Source organism: Thalassophryne amazonica, chromosome 11, assembly GCF_902500255.1.
Source record: "Thalassophryne amazonica chromosome 11, fThaAma1.1, whole genome shotgun sequence".
NCBI lineage: Eukaryota > Metazoa > Chordata > Actinopteri > Batrachoidiformes > Batrachoididae > Thalassophryne > Thalassophryne amazonica.
The window spans coordinates 52430556-52450968 of NC_047113.1; positions in this window are offsets into that span (position 1 = coordinate 52430556).

The window sequence follows — 20413 nt, forward strand, 5'->3', positions numbered from 1 at the left end:
CAGATCACAATAGAAAATAATAAAGTCAATTCACAAAGGTGTCCTGTGGGCAGGCTCGAAGATAGAAGACGTCTGTCCAAAGCAGAACCGGAACCACATGATTTCCTCCGCCACCGAACCCCGGGGATACTGGAGCCGCCAAGTCCCGAACTCCCAGGTGGCCACTGCCTCCGCTTGTCGGATCTGGTACTGCTGGCGAGGAACAAAAACAGTTAGATGTGGGTGCATTTGCACCCAGCAACACGGATGGTGAAAAAAACCACCTCCACCTCTTGTCAGGAAAATGTGAGTACTTATCAAAAAGGGTTCAGTACAGTCTTCAGCTGCAAGTACTCACCAACCACTGTCAAAACACAAGCAACAAAGTCACTGTCTGAAAGACAACACAACGGCTGAGTTCGTTACCTCCTCGGTAGAACGATATCTCTGCAAAGAGGTGGAGATGACGTCTTGCTGATATACCGATGCAGATCAGATGAGTGGTGACAGCTGTCATAGGTGATGAGTGTCAGCTGTCACCCCGGCTGCTCCTGTGAGGCGGCAGCGCCCTCTGGTGCCTGGAGCCCACACTCCAGGCAGGGTGCCCTCTGGTGGTGGTGGGCCAGCAGTACCTCCTCTTCAGCGGCCCACACAACAGGACCCCCCCCTCAACGGGCGCCTCCTGGCGCCCGACCAGGCTTGTCCGGGTGGCGGCGGTAGAAATCGGCCAGGAGGGCCGGGTCCAGGATGAAGCTCCTCTTCACCCAGGAGCGTTCTTCGGGTCCGTACCCCTCCCAGTCCACCAAATACTGGAAGCCCCGGCCCATCCTACGGACATCCAAGAGCCGGCGCACAGTCCAAGCCGGCTTGCCATCGATGATCCGGGCAGGAGGTGGTGCCGGACCCGGAGTACAGAGGGGTGAGGAGTGATGTGGCTTAATCCGAGACACTTGGAAAACGGGATGGATCCGCAGTGAGGCCGGAAGCTGAAGCCTCACCGCGGCTGGACTGATGACCTTGAGGATTTTAAATGGGCCGATGTACCGATCCTGCAGTTTTGGGGAGACCACTTGGAGGGGGATGTCCTTTGTTGACAACCACACTTCCTGCCCTGGCCGATATGCAGGGGCCGGGGTCCGCCGATGGTCTGCATGGGCTTTTGTCCTCATCCGGGCCCTCAGCAAAGCAGAACGGGCGGCACGCCACACCCGACGGCACTTCCGTAGGTGGGCCTGGACCGAGGGCACACCGACCTCTCCCTCAACCACCAGAAACAAGGGAGGCTGGTACCCCAGACACACCTCAAAAGGGGAGAGGCCGGTGGCTGACGACACCTGACTGTTATGGGCATACTCGATCCAGGCCAAATGGGTACTGTACGCAGGGCCTGTTCCACCTCCTGATTGGCCCGTTCTGCTTGCCCGTTGGTCTGGGGATGGTACCCGGATGAGAGACTCACCGTGGCCCCCAGTTCCCGGCAGAAGCTCCTCCAGACTTGCGAGGAGAACTGGGGACCCCGATCGGAGACAATGTCTGTTGGAATCCCATGCAGCCGGACGACGTGGTGGACCAGGAGGTCCGCTGTCTCCTGGGCCATCGGGAGCTTCGGGAGGGCCACGAAGTGGGCCGCCTTGGAGAATCGGTCCACTATCTTGAGGATGGTGGTGTTGCCCTGGGACGGTGGGAGGCCGTGACAAAATCCAGGCCGATGTGGGACCAGGGGCGATGAGGCACAGGCAGCGGCTGGAGCAGTCCCAAAGCCCTGCGATGATCGGCCTTGCCCCTGGCGCAGGTGGTGCAGGCCTGGATATAGTCCCGGACGTCGGCCTCTAGGGACGCCCACCAGAAGTGCTGCCGGACAACTGCCACGGTTCTTCGCACCCCTGGATGACAGGAGAGCTTGGAGCCGTGACAGAAGTCCAGGACTGCAGCCCTAGCCTCTGGTGGGACGTAGAGTCTGTTCTTCGGTCCAGTTCCGGGGTCCGGGCTTCGTGCCAGGGCCTGCCGGACGGTTCTCTCTACGTCCCAGGTGAGGGTGGCCACGATAGTGGACTCCGGGATGATGGGTTCCGGTGGATCCGACAACTCCGTTTTGACTTCATCTTCATGTACCTGGGACAAGGCATCCGATCTCTGGTTTTTGGTCCCGGGACGGTAGGTGATCCGGAAGTCAAAACGGCCGAAGAACAGTGACCAGCGGGCTTGCCTGGGGTTCAGCCGCTTGGCGGTCCTGATATACTCCAGGTTCCGGTGGTCAGTGAAAACCGTGAATGGCACGGACGTTCCCTCCAACAGATGTCTCCACTCTTCAAGAGCCTCTTTCACCGCAAGGAGTTCTCGATTGCCGACGTCATAGTTCCGTTTGGCCGGGGTCAACCTGCGGGAAAAATAGGCACACGGGTGAAGGACCTTATCGGTCCTCCCGCTCTGGGAAAGCACAGCTCCTATCCCTGAGTCCGAGGCGTCCACTTCAACCACTAACTGGCAACTAGGATCGGGCTGCACCAGAACGGGTGCAGACGAGAAGCGCCGTTTCAACTCCTTGAATGCGGCATCGCAACGATCCGACCAGGTGAAGGGGACTTTTGGTGAGGTCAGGGCTGTCAGGGGGCTAACTACCTGACTGTAGCCCTTAATGAACCTCCTGTAGAAATTAGCAAAGCCGAGGAACTGTTGCAGCTTCCTACGGCTGGTGGGTTGGGGCCAGTCTCTCACCGCCGCGACCTTGGCCGGATCAGGAGCGACGGAGTTAGGGGAGATGATAAACCCCAAGAAGGACAAAGAAGTGCGGTGGAACTCGCACTTCTCGCCCTTAACAAACAGCCGGTTCTCTAACAACCGCTGCAGGACCTGACGTACATGCTGGACATGGGTCTCAGGATCCGGAGAAAAGATGAGAATATCGTCCAGATATACGAAGACGAATCGGTGCAGGAAGTCCCGCAAGACGTCGTTAACCAAGGCTTGGAACGTCGCGGGGGCGTTGGTAAGGCGGAACGGCATGACCAGGTACTCAAAGTGACCTAATGGGGTGTTGAATGCCGTCTTCCATTCGTCTCCCTTCCGGATCCGAACCAGGTGATACGCATTTCTAAGATCCAGCTTAGTAAAGATTTTGGCTCCATGCAGGGGGGTGAACACGGAATCTAATAATGGCAACGGGTATCGGTTGCGAACCGTAATCTCATTCAGCCCCCTGTAATCAATACATGGACGAAGTCCGCCATCTTTCTTGCCCACAAAAAAGAAACCTGCCCCCATCAGGGAGGTGGAGTTCCGGATCAGCCCGGCAGCTAATGAGTCCCGGATGTAGGTCTCCATTGATTCGCGCTCAGGTCGTGAGAGGTTGTACAGCCTGCTGGACGGGAACTCAGCGCCTGGAACCAAATCAATGGCACATTCGTACGGACGGTGCGGGGGAAGGGTGAGTGCCAGATCCTTGCTGAAGACGTCAGCAAGATCGTGGTACTCAACCGGCACTGCCGTCAGATTGGGAGGGACTTTGACCTCCTCCTTAGCCTGGGAACCGGGAGGAACCGAGGATCCTAAACACCCCTGATGGCAGGTTTCGCTCCACTGAACCACCACCCCAGACGGCCAATCAATCCGGGGATTGTGCTTCAACATCCATGGGATGCCCAAAATCACGCGGGAGGTAGAAGGAGTTACAAAAAACTCAATCTCCTCCCGGTGGTTTCCAGACACCACCAGAGTTACTGGTTGTGTCTTGTGAGTAAAGGGAGGAGGGTGCCATATAGTGCCCGCACCTGCAATGGCGAAGGAAGCGCCACCAGAGGGAGCCCTACCTCCTTTGCCCATCTGCTGTCTAGCAGATTCCCTTCTGACCCCGTGTCCACCAGTGCTCGGGCTTGAAGGGTTAAATCCCCGCTCAGGATTGTGACTGGGAGTCGTGTGGCAATTTGTGTGTGTGTCTCACTTGAATGTCTTGACCCCCCCTTAGCCCAGTCTCTAAGGGCGAGTGTTGACGTTTTGGCCGTTTGGGGCAGTCTCTCTGTGTGTGCTCTGTTGAGCTGCAGAGAAAACACTCTCCACGGATCAGCCTCCCCATTTTGGCCCTGTGCGTTTCCCTAACCACGTCAACAGGGGGAGCTGTTGCCCCACAAAGCGCTGCGGCTGTGGAGCATGGGGAGGGCGGCCCCTTTTCGAACCCGGAAGGGAGAGGGGCGGCGCGTATCCGGTCACGTCCTTCGCCTCGCTCCCGACAGCGTTCCTCTAACCGATTGTCTAATCGTATAACGAGATCAATAAGCCCGTCCAAATCCCGCGGTTCGTCCTTAGCCACCAGGTGCTCCTTCAGGACCAACGATAGTCCGTTTACGAAGGCGGCACGGAAGGCAGTGCTATTTCAGCCGGACCTCGCAGCCGCGATGCGGAAGTCGACTGCATAAGCAGCTGCGCTCCGGCGCCCCTGTCTCATTGACAGCAGCACGGCTGAAGCGATTTCTCCTCTATTTGGGTGATCGAACACTGTTCTGAATCCCCTCACAAACCCATCATACATTAGAAGGAGCCGTGAATTTTGCTCCCAGAGCGCTGTAGCCCAAGCACGTGCCTTACCGCGAAGCAGATTAATCACATAAGCTATCTTACTAGCATCAGTCGCGTACATGATGGGACGTTGTGCGAAGACGAGCGAACATTGCATAAGAAAGTCCGCGCACGTCTCCACACAACCCCCGTACGGCTCCGGAGGGCTTATGTATGCTTCAGGGGAAGGTGGGAGGGGTCGTTGAACGACCTGTGGAACGTCACTGTTGCGCACAGGATCGACAGGAGGGGGAGCCGCAGCAGCGCCCTGAGGGCGCGCTTCCACCTGCGCGGCGAGAGCCTCCACCCTGCGGTTAAGGAGGACGTTCTGCTCGGTCATTAGATCCAACCGAGCCGTGAAAGCGGTGAGGATTCGCTGCAACTCTCCGATCATTCCTCCTGCGGACGTCTGCGCGCCCTGTTCTTCCATTGGCCGTTCAACAGCCGGTTGACGCCCCTCGGGATCCATGACGTTGGCCGAGATATCCTGTTGTGAAAGTGTTGGAACACGGACCCACAACAGGGGGCGCAAATGAACGGACAATGGAGGAAGTCAAATAGCACTTTTACTGTTGTGAAATAAGCACAACAAGCACGACAGATCACAATAGAAAATAATAAAGTCAATTCACAAAGGTGTCCTGTGGGCAGGCTCGAAGATAGAAGACGTCTGTCCAAAGCAAAACCGGAACCACACGATTTCCTCCGCCACCGAACCCCGGGGATACTGGAGCCGCCAAGTCCCGAACTCCCAGGTGGCCACTGCCTCCGCTCGTCGGATCTGGTACTGCTGGCGAGGAACAAAAACAGTTAGATGTGGGTGCGTTTGTACCCAGCAACACGGATGGTGAAAAAAACCACCTCCACCTCTTGTCAGGAAAATGTGAGTACTTATCAAAAAGGGTTCAGTACAGTCTTCAGCTGCAAGTACTCACGAAACCACTGTCAAAACACAAGCAACAAAGTCACTGTCTGAAAGACAACACAACGGCTGAGTTTGTTACCTCCTCGGTAGAACGATATCTCGGCAAAGAGGTGGAGATGACGTCTTGCTGATATACCGATGCAGATCAGATGAGTGGTGACAGCTGTCATAGGTGATGAGTGTCAGCTGTCACCCCGGCTGCTGCTGTGAGGCGGCAGCGCCCTCTGGTGCCTGGAGCCCGCACTCCAGGCAGGGTGCCCTCTGGTGGTGGTGGGCCAGCAGTACCTCCTCTTCAGCGGCCCACACAACAAATAATAATCACTCAGTTAATTGATTATGACAATAAGTTGCAGCCTTAATTAACTTGATCCTCCTCCTCCTTCTCATCAGACACACCCCATCATCTCATTTTGGACCAACATCTGGATTCTGCTTGGCCCTTTAGTGTTTTTGCTGCATTGGGAGACATCAACCACAACCTGTGTTAACACTTTCACAAAGTGGCTCCAGAGGTTAACCTCACTATTGAAAGTGTTCCCTGTAGAGTTCCAGTCTATCAGGCACATCCATTTCACACCAGAGGGTCAATAAGCAGCCTTTTGTGATGAGGTACAGGAGCTGCTGAAGGCTCTTTAGGACAACATGTAGTGTAGTCAAAGCACAACAAGACCCCTCAAAACCAGCTTCTTTGTGAAAATTCTTGCTCTTTCTATAATTCTGTTCTTTCAGTTTGCTTGCATTCGTTTCTCAGAAACAGGACGAGGGGAAATAAGTGCATGTTTCAAGAATCCCAGGAGGCTCGCATCAAAACACATTCTCTTCATCCTGTCATCGTCACATGAGCGGGGGACGTTATCAGCACAATGAAAAAATCCATTTTTTTGTGGTGATGACAACAGACATGAAGTGGATATAAATACATCAAGGATATAAACTGAATTAATGATGGCCCCTGCATGTGACATGCAGCTGATTTGTCCCTGCTGGCATAGTGTGTTTTATATGCAATGCTGCCCCCTGCTGACAGAAACAAGGAGCTCATTTGTGTTGGCTCCCAGTAGATGCACAAGGCGTGTTTCCTTTAAGGTGCATGTAAAACTGGAAACACACTTTGATCTAAATTCAGGATCTTTCAAGTAATACGTGACATCATCACGTATGTATCAGAGAATACAGACAGATTTGACTTTCAGCTTTATTTCCCACACTGGGTTAAATCTAAGTTTCTACTCAAGTGTTTAATGCCAAGTGAAATTTCAAACGCGTGATAGTCTGTGAAGACTCTGAGCTAAAAATATTGTAAGTTTGCTGTCACCCCGTCAGTCTCCTCTAAAGTGCACCACACCAACCTCATGTCGCTGTGCTCCTCTGTGACACTTAAAGCCCACAGCGGATTGCTTTGGTCTGGGATCAGCAGAGGCACTTTGATCTAACAAATGCAATCTGGCATAGGGCAGTGAGACACACCCTGGTGGCCACGCTGTGGGCCAGACTGTTTCCGTGAATCACTCGGACCTCAAGGCTCCACAAATCCATAAACAGACAGTCTAATCCATCAGGTCCCAAAGGGCCGTCTTTCAGAACAGAACCAATAAGACATCAGTGGTTTCACATGCAGCATCTTTTCTACACATTTAACACTTTGCAGTCAGGCTAGACGTAGAGCTTCCATGAAGATTAGTCAAGTCTTAGACACATCCTCTTGTCTGGCTGGGTTTGGATTTTCAATAAGACATTAAGTGGGGGGTGGACAAGATCGTCTTAACTGCCCCCCCCCCCCCCCCCATCCTCACTTGCTGACCTGCATTAAATTAAATGAGCACAGGACCAGCTCTCAATATGTGTGAAAATGACTGGAGATTATACAGTGGTAATTAATTGGAGCAGTTGAGATTACAAAATGCTTGTGTGTGTGTGTGTGTGTGTGTGTGTGCGTGTGCGTGTGTGTGTGTGTGTGTGTGTGTGTGTGTGTGTGTGTGTGTGTGTGTGTGTGTGTGTGTGTGTGTGTGTGTGAGAGAGAGAGACATCTTAAACTCACATGAAGTTTTCATCATGAGGTGACTCCCAATGAGCATGGACTCCCACTGGCACATGTCTTGCCAGAGCCCCTGTTTGAGAGTTTTCATGCTATTTTGTATCTTTAAGTCATTTACACTAATAAAATTATACTTTTGTGTAAATACTCAGATAGCAACCAGCTTGTGTTTGAGTCCAGGATCAGGTCAGGGTTAGGCCAGGTCTGGGAGCATGCACAGGATCCACAATACTAATACTATACAAAACTGCCTTGGGTCCTGGATGGCATCAATCTAGGTAGACAACCTGTGTCATAGCCCCTTGGCCTTCTACAGCGATTTGTGTCCTCAATACTGAGTCACCTGTGTGCTGGATCATTCCCAGAGAAATGTGAAGCATGTCCAAAAAGTCATAGCTCATGTGCCCTCATAATGCAAGTGATACTCATTTGACACAAAGGCATTCCATTGGTACCCAAGTAACCTCTGAAGACATCTAATACCAAAGACATCTAGCTGTCACTTTAGCATCCAAGTCTCAAGCCCATATAGTAAGACAGGAAGCACCAGGATCCTAAACCCTTTAATTGTCAACTTAACCATTTGGTAGAACATATTAATATCTACTACATTTTATTTAGAATGTGAGGAGGTTGAAGGGTTAAGACTTGGACATTTGTTCTCCTGCAAAGATATCACCATATCTACAAGTTCAACACTTTCACCACAAACAGATACATTTCTGGTGGCTGAGTGCAGGAAGTCATTAAAGGCCTGGATATGAAGCTTGACACCGATAACCACAAACCCACACACTCAGATTCCTGGCTCAGCTTCTCAAATGCTGTAATCAGGGTATCCATTGATTGTGCAAATATCACAGCATTGCCAACAAAGGCACAATGGATTTCCACAACCCTACCCAACACCCAGTCTAGGGAAGTGTTCAACACTGTAGGAGCCACAACACATCCCTGAAGAACACGTTTTCATGACAGCAGTCTTTATGCAATCAATTGTGGACTACTGGGAGAGGCTCCCGCTCAGGGAACCCTGATGGCTTCATGGGTCATTTACAGGTTGACAATTTACAACCCCAATTCCAATGAAGTTGGGACGTTGTGTAAAATGTAAATAAAAACAGAATACAATGATTTGCAAATCCTCTTCAACCTATATTCAATTGAATACACCACAAAGACAACATATTTAATGTTCAAACTGATAAACTTTATTGTTTTTCTGCAAATATTTGCTCATGTTGAAATTGGATGCCTGCAACACATTTCAAAAAAGCTGGGACAGTGGTATGCTTACCACTGTGTTACATCACCTTTCCTTCTAACAACACTCAATAAGCGTTTGGGAACTGAGGACACTAATTGTTGAAGTTTTGTAGGTGGAATTCTTTCCCATTCTTGCTTGATGTACGACTTCAGTTGTTCACGGGGTACTAGACTGGACTGCAGGCAGGCCAGTCTAGTACCTGCACTCTTTTACTACGAAGCCACGCTGTTCTAACACGTGCAGAATGTGCCTTGGCATTGTCTTGCTGAAATAAGCAGGGACGTCCCTGAAAAAGATGTTGCTTGGATGGCAACATGTGTTGCTCCAAAATCTAGATGTACCTTTCAGCATTGATGGTGCCATCACAAATGTGTAAGTTGCCCATGCCATGGGCACTAACACACCACCATACCATCACAGATGCTGGCTTTTGAACTTTGCACTGGTAACAATCTGGATGGTCTTTTTCCTCTTTTGTCCAGAGGACACGACGTCCATGATTTACAAAAAGAATTTGAAATGTGGACTTATCAGACCACAACACACTTTTCCACTTTGCGTCTGTCCATTTCAAATCAATCAATCAATCAATTTTTTTTTATATATAACACCAAATCACAACAAACAGTTGCCCCAAGGCGCTTTATATTGTAAGGCAATGGTGTGGTGGAAATTACATTTACAAGGCCAGTAGTGCCCGTAGTTAAAGAATCACCCATAAATAGAGAGGCTAAATTTATGTGTGTACATGCCATGGCAGTTTTCCATCTGGTGCTACATGGGTGATTCAGAAATGTGAAAATTGTACTTCTGTGACCAATATTTTTTATTTTTTTTATTTTTGGTCATTTGATATCTAAAGAGCACACCAGTGAATATAACTGTTCAACAAGGAATACCATAAATAATGTACAAGTACCCACTAGTTTATCAGGTGGAGGAGCTATGTTATTAGTCTGATTTTGAAAAGTTTGAAAATTTTTCAAATGGAGGAGCCTGAGGCCTAGTACATTCTGCACAATACCCAAAGAGGCTGTGCGAATAGGCAGTGTCTGGGTTTTTGAAGCATTCAAAAAAAGGTTCTAAGGAAACTGAAGTTCATTGCACTTTGAATTATTTTTTAAATAGACGCTACCATCTAGTGGGCCTAGAAAAAACTTCAAAAGCTTCATGAGGCCTCATTTTGCCATCACTAGTTTCAACCCAGCAAAGCTCTTGGGGCACCATGGATGATGGATCCCAGCAGTCACTGTATAAGGATACACCCCTGGACATGATGTCGGTCTATCACAGGACCAAAGCACACATATAGATGTTAAAATGGTACATACATAGGCACTTGGGGTGTGCATCTCTGTTATGAAACAATACAAAACATATCTGGATACATGGTCTATGATATGATTCAGGGATGATATTTGTTATTATTGAACAATTCAACTGAATATGATACAGTCCTTTACAATTTTTTGTTTCCTATAGACATTCATTTTCTGAGATAATTAGAAAAGGCCAAATATGGCATTGTTTACCTTTAAATACATTCATCCATTAATTAATTTTCTATACCCGCATACACCGACCAAGGGTCACGGTGGGGGGCACCTATCCCAGCAGTCATAGGGTGTGAAGGGGTACACCCTGGATAGGACACCGGTCTATTTCAGGTGTTCAAATACATATTTTGTGAATAACCAGGAACTTTCTTCAGGTTTTGACTTCTTTGCTGTAGCACACTGATGCTACTTTTTGTACACCACAAGGGGCAGCACCTCACAAAGTTAGTGTTCCTGTGGCCAACCTTGCACCAACCTATGAACCTTTCCAAGAGTCTGAAGATGCGGAAGTAGCAGCTAAATAAATTGAATTCAACCAATTCATTGACCAGTTTGAAGTACATTTTGATAGATTTAGTGGTATGTACATCAATGTAGTCACATTGTTTGGGAACTGGGAGAAATTGTGATTTAGGTTGAAAGGTCCTGTCAGTTTTTCGAGAGATGAATTCTGAGGTCTCAGCAATTCTGGATCACAGCTGCAGGGGTCGAGTGTGTAAACTAGTTTCTTAACTAGGGCACTTAAGACTTAACACCAGTTGCCCAATGTTGAGTAATCATTTTAATGATCTTAGTTTTTTTAAGGCATTTTAGATATAGTTTGATTTTAATTGCGACCATAACTGCTTTAAATCTCTTTTATCTTCATGTGAAGCTTTTAAGCGCATGTTTATCGTGTAAAAGGTGTTGTAACATGAACTCTACCGACATGTCGCAATTTATATTCCACGTAAATACAAGGCCCTGGCAAACATGCACACACATTTGAATTTGCAGCTACACAGGAAGCCTCACAGAATCATCAATACTTTATTCCCTCTGAATCCAGATGTGGTGCATGTGCACACGCATAAAGGGGGAGAATGGGCCGAACAAAACAGCGGGGTATCAACACTTTCATGTCGCGCCTTTTTCACTGTGATCCAGAATTTCATCAGCTGTGCCCTCACAACTCTGCTGTGGCTTCTGATCCACTCTCAACCTGTCATCCACTCAATGTGTGTACAGGGAAGGGGAGCTGGAGCTGTGCCGCGGGGGCGCCCTCTAGTTGTATGAGGAAGGAAGCGCGTCTACTGATTGACGCTTCCACTTTCTTTGCAAGCATTTGCTCAATACAAAAGTTAGCAGAGATAAAAGTGGTGCACGTAATCAAAGAGCCCACCATTAATGCAAAGTGACACACAGGTAAAAAAAAAAAACAGGTGAAAGATTCACATATCTTGCATCTTCATGCCCAAGTGTGCAGGAAAGTTTTGTTTCTTACACTTTCTGATGAATATCTGGTGCCAGTTTTCTTTCTATAGTGTACAGATTAGATTATTTACATTCCAGGAAACAAGGCCCGCCCCATCTGCTCATCAGCCGCCATCCTTAATTACATAATGGGATGAATTAATTGACTCTATTTATCCAGGTGACCATCTGTTGGCGAGTCTCAGTCCAGACAGCGTCCTGTATAAACCGATCCTCCTCACTCAACCTTTTGTACCAAGTGCCACGAGCAATCTATTAAACTGTACTAACCCTGTCCCTTCAGATTTTTTTTTTTTTTTGGCTTATGGTTGATGTGTGATGGAACAGTGGTGATGCAGGTTTGAAGGAGGGTTGGGGGATGTTTTGCAAGGGCTTATTTTGACATACACGTCAGGAAAGCGAGTGCCTCGGTGTACATACATGTCGCCACCCCCACCCCCCCAATGCAAAATTCTTGCTTTTGCAGCTTGGCTGTCACACCACAAAACACAAAGAACAAAGCAGCAACTATGTATGCCATGTCTGAAGATGCAAGGCAGTAACTTTTATTCTTTTGGAAACTCTTCTCACTCAGGGCCCTCAGCATGCAACAAACTACAGTGCACTTGGAATAAATCTCCTGAATCCAAGTCCACGTTCAGCAAATCTGGAAACAGAGGCTGACCTTTGCTCTCTGATCAACCTATCATCATCCAATCTAAACCCCACAGGCGGTTCCAGCGTGGGGCTGTAACCACCCTCAAGCATTCTGTATCCCCACCATAACATCCTGCTCCTCCCCCCCATATCACAAGATTTATTATTATTGTTATTATTATTATTCCAAAGGCATACGCTCTTGTAATCATGTTGGTCTTTATGTAATTATGTATGAATAGTTGCTAGATATCTTAAAAATTGGTTAAACTGATCTTGATCCAGCTTTGATCAACTTTGCTGGACTACATATGTGAAGAAGTGGTTTGATTTTGGTAAGGATAATTCAGTGCTGAAGCTAAAAGACAAATTTCCAGCCCCATGCTAATATACAGAAAATGGCTTTTTTTTTCTTTTTTTTTTTTTTGGAAACGAGTTCAGACATTTTACTGTTGGAAAATTTGACTAATATTTTCTCTACCTGCCTGTTGTTTGAAATGGTGGCATCACTGTACTCTGAGTACCTTTGATCTAGTTACTAAAAGCAGTGGTGGGCACAGTTCAGCTAATCCCATAACAGAAATTATCGAAGCTAATGTTCTTGCTGGTGGATTAGCTTTTCAGATAAGTTTTAAAATCATCATCGGACCAATTATCTTCTGATAAATTTAGTTCAGATAACTTCAGTCCGATAACATTTTTTTGCTGGTAAAGTGAGCAAAGTTTAACAGTCAAAAATGTTTGTAAACCGTAAAATCAAACATTTTAGTCCATCTGTTGTGTGTTTGTAGCAGACTGGCTGTCTGTCGGTTGCTGATGATGTCATCATTAAGTACAAAATGTGATTGGCCGGTTGACACAGGGAGCATTGTGGGTAGTGTAGTTCAGGTTCACTTTGGAGTTACAGTGAGTTGTCTGCTCAACCCAAAAACAAAACAGACTAATTTTAACATTATTTTATTTTATTTCTTTGTGGCTGATGGTATAATTTAATCACCAAGACTCGGTGGAGGAGAGGAGCTCTCATGGCGCAGCTGTGTACAGAGGGACTTTTCATCACCATTTAGGCACCGTTTTCAATTTTAAAAAGGACGCTTTATGTGGATTATTTATTCAGATGAATCCCACTGAAACTAACAGGTAAGAATTTATATGCCTTTTATTCTGCCAATCAATGCATTAATGGACATATTTCATTATTGTTTAAGCCACAGGGTTCAAAGCGTGTGAAAAAAGCAGCAGCTTTTTAGTTCATAATGGTATAGCTAATACAGAGATAACTGTGACTTCTAATACTGTGTTTTACTGCTTTTGAAAGATGATGACAGTATTTGGGGTTTTATTTTTTTATTCATTCATTTTCGTGCGTTCTTATGTGTTTGTGATCCTTGAATTTACCTAGCAGAGAAAAGATGTGGCCACGTCTGAATCAGTACTAAAAGTTATCAGTCATCTGTAATAAAGATAAAATTTTTTAGCAGTTTATCGGTTTAGCGATACACTGCTTTTTTTTTCAGTTATCGGATTAATGGCTATCGAAGCTAACTTTTTGGTTAGCTGTGCCCACCAATGACTATTAGTAGTAATAGTATTAGTATTATTATAGGTGAGACTCTTGATTTATCATTCAGTTTACTCGCCTATTCTCACCTGTGATCTTTGAATAATGACCACAAGAACAAGGTCACAGGTACAACTGGCGTCAATGAGATTCCCCCAGTGGGTATCTGGGCTTACGGTCTGGGCGAGGGTGAAAAACTTTAATATCCAGCAGAGACTCTGAGTAGAGCCACTGTTTCTTTGCATTGAAAGGAGCCAACTGAGGTGGTTCAGGCATCTGGTGAGAATGCCCCTTGGTCATCTCCCTTGGGAGGTCTTCCTAGGTTGTCCAACTAGGCGGAGGCTAGAGGAAGACCCAGGACATGCTGGAGGGATTATATTTCCTGCATGGTTTAGGAAGGCCTTATGATCTGCAAGGAAGGTTTGGAGGACTTGGCCAAATAGGGAAGTGTGAGGTGAGCTGCTTGCACTAGTGCCACCGTGACCTGAACCCAAACAAGTGGCAAGAAATTAAATAAGAAATTATTATTATTATATTATTATTATTATTGTTGTCGTTGCAAAGGAGACTAGCTTTGTTGTGGTTGGTGTTCTGTTTGTTTTATTTTCCAAAAATGTTCTAAAGTCAGAAAGGTTATGGTTGGCATCCAAATCCTTAAGTAGATCTCTACTACATCCACTGTGGCGACCCTGACCAACTGGGGCATCCGAAAGCAAAACAACAGAAAGTTAATTGTTGTTATTTCTATCTGTTGTGGGTTGCATGTGTGAATTAATCACATATGTGCAGCACAGAGGTGAAATTTACTTTAAAATGAGTATTTGCACATTTACTACAAGTACAGTCTCTCTACCACCGTATAATCATGTCACCACCTAATCCCACCAAGGAAAAAATAAAATAAAAACTACCGCTACTCTCTCCCTTTACAACACCAGCACTTTAGACTCAACTAAAGCCACTATTTCATTTCCTTTGCAGTGGATCAGGATGTGCAAATAATTGCAGTGGTTCATTTGCTTTCTGGGAAACGTTGCATGTTCGCTGGTGTTGGATGAAACCAAGATGCAGCCCTCTAATAGCTATTATTTGAACAGGCAAGTTGCCAAGAACACACTCATACAAGTCCCTAATGATAGCGGTCCACAGCAAAAGGATTAGTGGGCTTTTGGTGTAAATATAACATGCTTCCTGTTTGCACTGACAAGCAGCGTGCCGAGCTTCATCGTGTCTCCAAAATGCTGTTTTCTAGTGAATTTTAACTGTCAAATTAACCCGTTTGCATATTCACTGACATATTTGCTTTTGGAGATAGTGACTATGAAGCTTTTAATGAGGTGGATTTGTGGATTTTATACAAAAAAAGCAAGAATTCTGCTTTGAGGTAAAGCACAGATCAGCATGAAATAAGCAGAAGTGGCCAGCAGAGGGCGGCACACAGCCTCCTTGAGCAGCTGCTGCAGCTTGCACACTTGTGAAACATTAAAAAAAAAACTAAATACTGTAGTTTAGAATACACTTCAGTGTGCTTTGTCATTTCAGCTTCCGAAGAGCTTTTTAAGGCTGTTTATTTGTGATGCCCATGTGTCAAGTTCAATGCTCCAGTTTGTGGGCCTACGAATTCAAACTGACCAAAAACCAGTTTGGAAAAGGAATGATTTTGAGGTAGTCTGCAGGCACGTGGAAGTTCCAGTCAAAACGCAAGCCTATGTTGTGCTGCACTAAATAAATCCTTTTCTTTTTGGAGCTATAATGAGTAAGAGGCGTATAAAACTCTATAGAGGAAAGAGAATAGAGGCACAACAAGATGAGATAGGAGAAGCAAAACAGAGAGACGTGAGACTTGATTGCTTGTGCCAGATCTGTGGTCCGGGCGAAGGGAAGGAGGGAACGCTCATCTAGTTTTAACCCCATTTGAAGCAGATGCTGTTTATAACTCAAACCCGTAATGGGGAGCGCTCTGGTTTGGTGCTGGCCTATGATCATTCCAGCCTACAGCTCCAGTGGCCATCATGTTGTTGTTGTTGTTGTTGTTGTTGTTGTTGGATGAGGGTTGAGAAAAATCTCCCTCAATCCAGGGGCACATCATCTGTGAAGCCCAAGGTTTATCCAATCAAACCCAGCTGTCTGTGCTCACTTCAAATAGACACCCCCAACACACACACACACACACACACACACATGCACTCTCACACACCGTCTTCATCCCTGTACTAAAAGGAGCCCTCATCTTCCCTCTGACCACACATCAACATGACAAAAGACACACTTGTTATTTTATACACTGTGATCTCTGTGCGTGACCTAAAAGTGCAGATTTTCAGCCTACACATGATCCTGTAATAACTCCCCACCCGCCCAGCTGGCACCCTATTTCAATCAGAGGGGGACATCACAAACCTACCAGGTTACAGGAGACAGCTGCTGTTGGTGCCACTGTGTGCGTGCACACTGATGTTTTTGCATGAAGCCTTTTCTCATTTAAGAGAGATTTATTTTGATTTCATGAACCCTTTAATCTATTTCTTCCCCGTGAGTGCACCAGATCAAAGGCAGCGCCGACCTCATCTCATCATGCAAGAATAATATCTGTTCCATTACTGGAAAACATTGGCGAAATTACGACCGATGATGACTCGTATATGTGCCATTTCAGGCGGAGAATTAAGTGTTAGTTAGTTTTTGGCCACTGGTCATCACGCGGAAGAAAATGAAACATCAGTTTAGGAATGAACATGAGACAAATGAAAGGGTCAACACGACTCTGGAGCCACAACAGTACATACTGACCTCTGGTGGGCCTGATGGAAGGTGTGTTCAAGGAGAAGACGTGCACAAGCAGCACGCATGTATTATTTTTGTTTTGTTTTTTGAGGACATAAAGTACCTACACCAAAAAAACTTTGAATTTTTTAAGTCCTGCATTCACTCATTCAGATATTTTCCAGTATCTATATCAAAATGTTCGAAAATTTTGTGAAAAGGGGTTTTCATAAGATATACGAGACTCTGTTTCTGACAGGGAAGAAAACATATAGAACCCCAATTCCAATGAAGTTGGGATGTTGTGTAAAATGTAAATAAAAACAGCATACAATGATTTGCAAATCCTCTTCAACCTATATTCAATTGAATACACCACAAAGACAAAATATTTAATGTTCAAGCTGACAAACTTTATTGTTTTTGTGCAAATATTTGTTCATTTTGAAGTGGATGCCTGCAACATGTTTCAAAAAAGCTGGGACAGTGGTATGTTTACCGCTGTGTTACATCACCTTTCCTTCTAACAACACTCAATAAGTGTTTGGGAACTGAGGACACTAATTGTTGAAGCTTTGTAGGTGAAATTCTTTCCAATTCTTGGTTGATGTACGACTTCAGTTGTTCAACAGTCCGGGGTGTCCGTTGTCGTATTTTGCGCTTCATAATGCGCCACACATTTTCAATGGGCGACAGGTCTGGACTGCAAGCAGGCCAGTCTAGTACCTGCACTCTTTACTACGAAGCCACACTGTTCTAACACGTGCAGAATCTGTCTTGACATTATCTTGCTGAAATAAGCAGGGACGTCCTTGAAAAAGACGTTGCTTGGATGGCAACATGTGTTGCTCCAAAATCTGGATGTACCTTTCAGCATTGATGGTGCCATCACATATGTGTAAGTTGCCCATGCAATGGGCATTAACACACCCCCATACCATCACAACTTTTGAACTTAGCACTGGTAACAATCTGGATGGTCTTTTTCCTTTTTTGTCCAGAGGACACGACGTCCATGATTTCCAAAAACAATTTGAAATGTGGACTCAGCAGAACGCAGCACACTTTTCAACTTTGCATCTGTCCATTTCAAATGAGCTCAGGCCCAGAGAAGGCGGCAGCGTTTCTGGATGTTGCTGATGTAGCGACGAACTCTGTTAACTGACAATGGTTTTCTGAAGTGTTCCTGAGCCCACACGGTAAGTTCCTTTACACAATGATGACAGTTTTTTTTGTAAATCAGAATTGGAATACAGTAAAACTCACATATAATGGATTCAGGTGGACCAGCAAATTTTATAATTGAAATCTGTTCTGTGTATAAAACAGACAAAATCTGTTATACGAGGGCTGTCAATAAAGTAACGGTCCTTTTTATTTTTTTCAAAAACTATATGGATTTCATTCATATGTTTTTACGTCAGACATGCTTGAACCCTCGTGCGCATGCGTGAGTTTTTCCACGCCTGTCGGTGACGTCATTCGCCTGTGAGCACTCCTTGTGGGAGGAGTCGTCCAGCCCCTCGTCGGAATTCCTTTGTCTGAGAAGTTGCTGAGAGACTGGCGCGTTGTTTGATCAAAATTTTTTCTAAACCTGTGAGACACATCGAAGTGGACACGGTTCGAAAAATTAAGCTGGTTTTCAGTGAAAATTTTAACGGCTAATGAGAGATTTTGAGGTGAGACTGTCGCTTTAAGGACTTCCCACGGTGCGAGACGTCGCTCAGCGCTCTCAGCCGCCGTCATCAGCCTGTTCAAGCTGAAAACCTCCACATTTCAGGTTCTATTGATCCAGGACGTCGTGAGAGAACAGAGAAGTTTCAGAAGAAGTCGTTTTCAGCATTTTATCCGGATATTCCACTGTTAAAGGAGATTTTTTTAATGAAAGACGTGCGGACGGATCCGCGCGTCGGGACGCAGCCGACGCGGTGCGGCGGCACAGGAAAAACACCTCTGTTGAAAGCCTTAAGGACAAGTTGGAACATGTCCTGCCTGTTAAACAATTTCTCATATACTCACTCCACTGAAAGCCATCAAAAGCCGCCTGGATTTTACAAATGGTTATCAACACGGAGGTGTTTTTCCTGTGCCGCCGCACCGCGTCGGCTGCGTCCCGACGCGCGGATCCGTCCGCACGTCTTTCATTAAAAAAATCTCCTTTAACAGTGGAATATCCGGATAAAATGCTGAAACCGACTTCTTCTGAAACTTCTCTGTTCTCTCACGACGTCCTGGATCAATAGAACCTGAAATGTGGAGGTTTTCAGCTTGAACAGGCTGATGACGGCGGCTGAGAGCGCTGCGCGACGTCTTGCACCGTGGGAAGTCCTTAAAGTGACAGTATCACCTCAAAATCTCTCATCAGCCGTTAAAATTTTCACTGAAAACCAGCTTAATTTTTCGAACCGTGTCCACTTCGATGTGTCTCACAGGTTTAGAAAAAATTTTGATCAAACAAAGCGCCAGTCTCTCAGCAACTTCTCAGACAAAGGAATTCCGACGAGGGGCTGGACGACTCCTCCCACAAGGAGTGCTCACAGGCGAATGACGTCACCGACAGGCGTGGAAAAACTCACGCATGAGGGTTCAAGCATGTCTGACGTAAAAACATATGAATGAAATCCATATAGTTTTTGAAAAAAATAAAAAGGACCCTTACTTTATTGACAGCCCTCGTATGTATAAAATGGACAAAATCCATTACACGTTTAAAACAGACAAAATGTTGTGAAAGTGTAGGAACATGGACCCACAACAGGGGGCATAAAAGAACGGGCAATGGATAAGCCAAACAGTAACAATTTAATGTTGCAAAATTGTGCACAACGGAATACAGACAATCAGTTTGGGACTACAGTCAATTACACGTTGGGTGACGTGTGGGCAGGCTTGAGGATAGGAGACACCCGTCCAGAACCGAGCCGGATCCCACACGGCCCTCACCGCCAACGGACCTGAAGAACACCGGAGCCGCCAAGTCCCGGGTCCCCAGGTGGTCACCGTCTTCAGCTGTCAGACCTGGTACTGCTGGCAGAGAACAGAAACAGCACAGGTGAGTGTGAGTACGCACACTCAGTAATCCCACAGTCTGTGTTCAGTAAGGAGGGAGAACCTCCACCTCCAATAACACACTCGTACAGCTCCTGTGAAACCACTTATCTGGTTTGGGGTGTGAGGCGAAGTCGTCACAGTCCACACCAAACGCCAATACCGCAGATAAGGACACCGTCACAGGAAAACGGCTGCAAATGAGATCAGACTATTACACAAGGTTTAGTTCAGCAGAGAAAATTACCTCCAAGGTAGCTGATTTCTCGGCGAGGAGGTGGAGTTGCAGTCCGGCCTTTATGGTGATGGTGATGAGTTGACTGAGTGACAGCTGGTGCTGATGAAGAGTGACAGCTGTCACTCCCAGGGGCTCCGGCGCCCTCTCGTGCTTGAAGCCCGCACTCCAAGCAGGGCACCATCTGGTGGTGGTGGGCCAGCAGTACTTCCTCTTCTGGCGGCCCACACAACACAAAATCTGTTATGTGTATGTAACGGATTAGATACAGTCAGGAAGTGCCGAATGATTTACGTGGAATCCCCAACACCAATTAGGCTTATGTATTTCCTTGATTAAAAGCCTAACCTTGAATAGCAAGTGGGCTGTCTCATTTAATAGCTGGGTCAAAACATTATCTGAAAAAAATAAACGCCTGCCTTAAATAAGCGTCAGGCATTATGTGCAATAAAAAGATTACATTTGGTCGAGGCACACTTTTGCTAAGTCTGCAGAGTGTACCTTAAAGCCCTCAAGCCTGATTTATGCTTCTCCAGCTCCGTAACTCCATGGCCATTCAATGACGTCGACGTGTGTGTGACCCTTTTAAAGTTCTCCGTTGCGTCT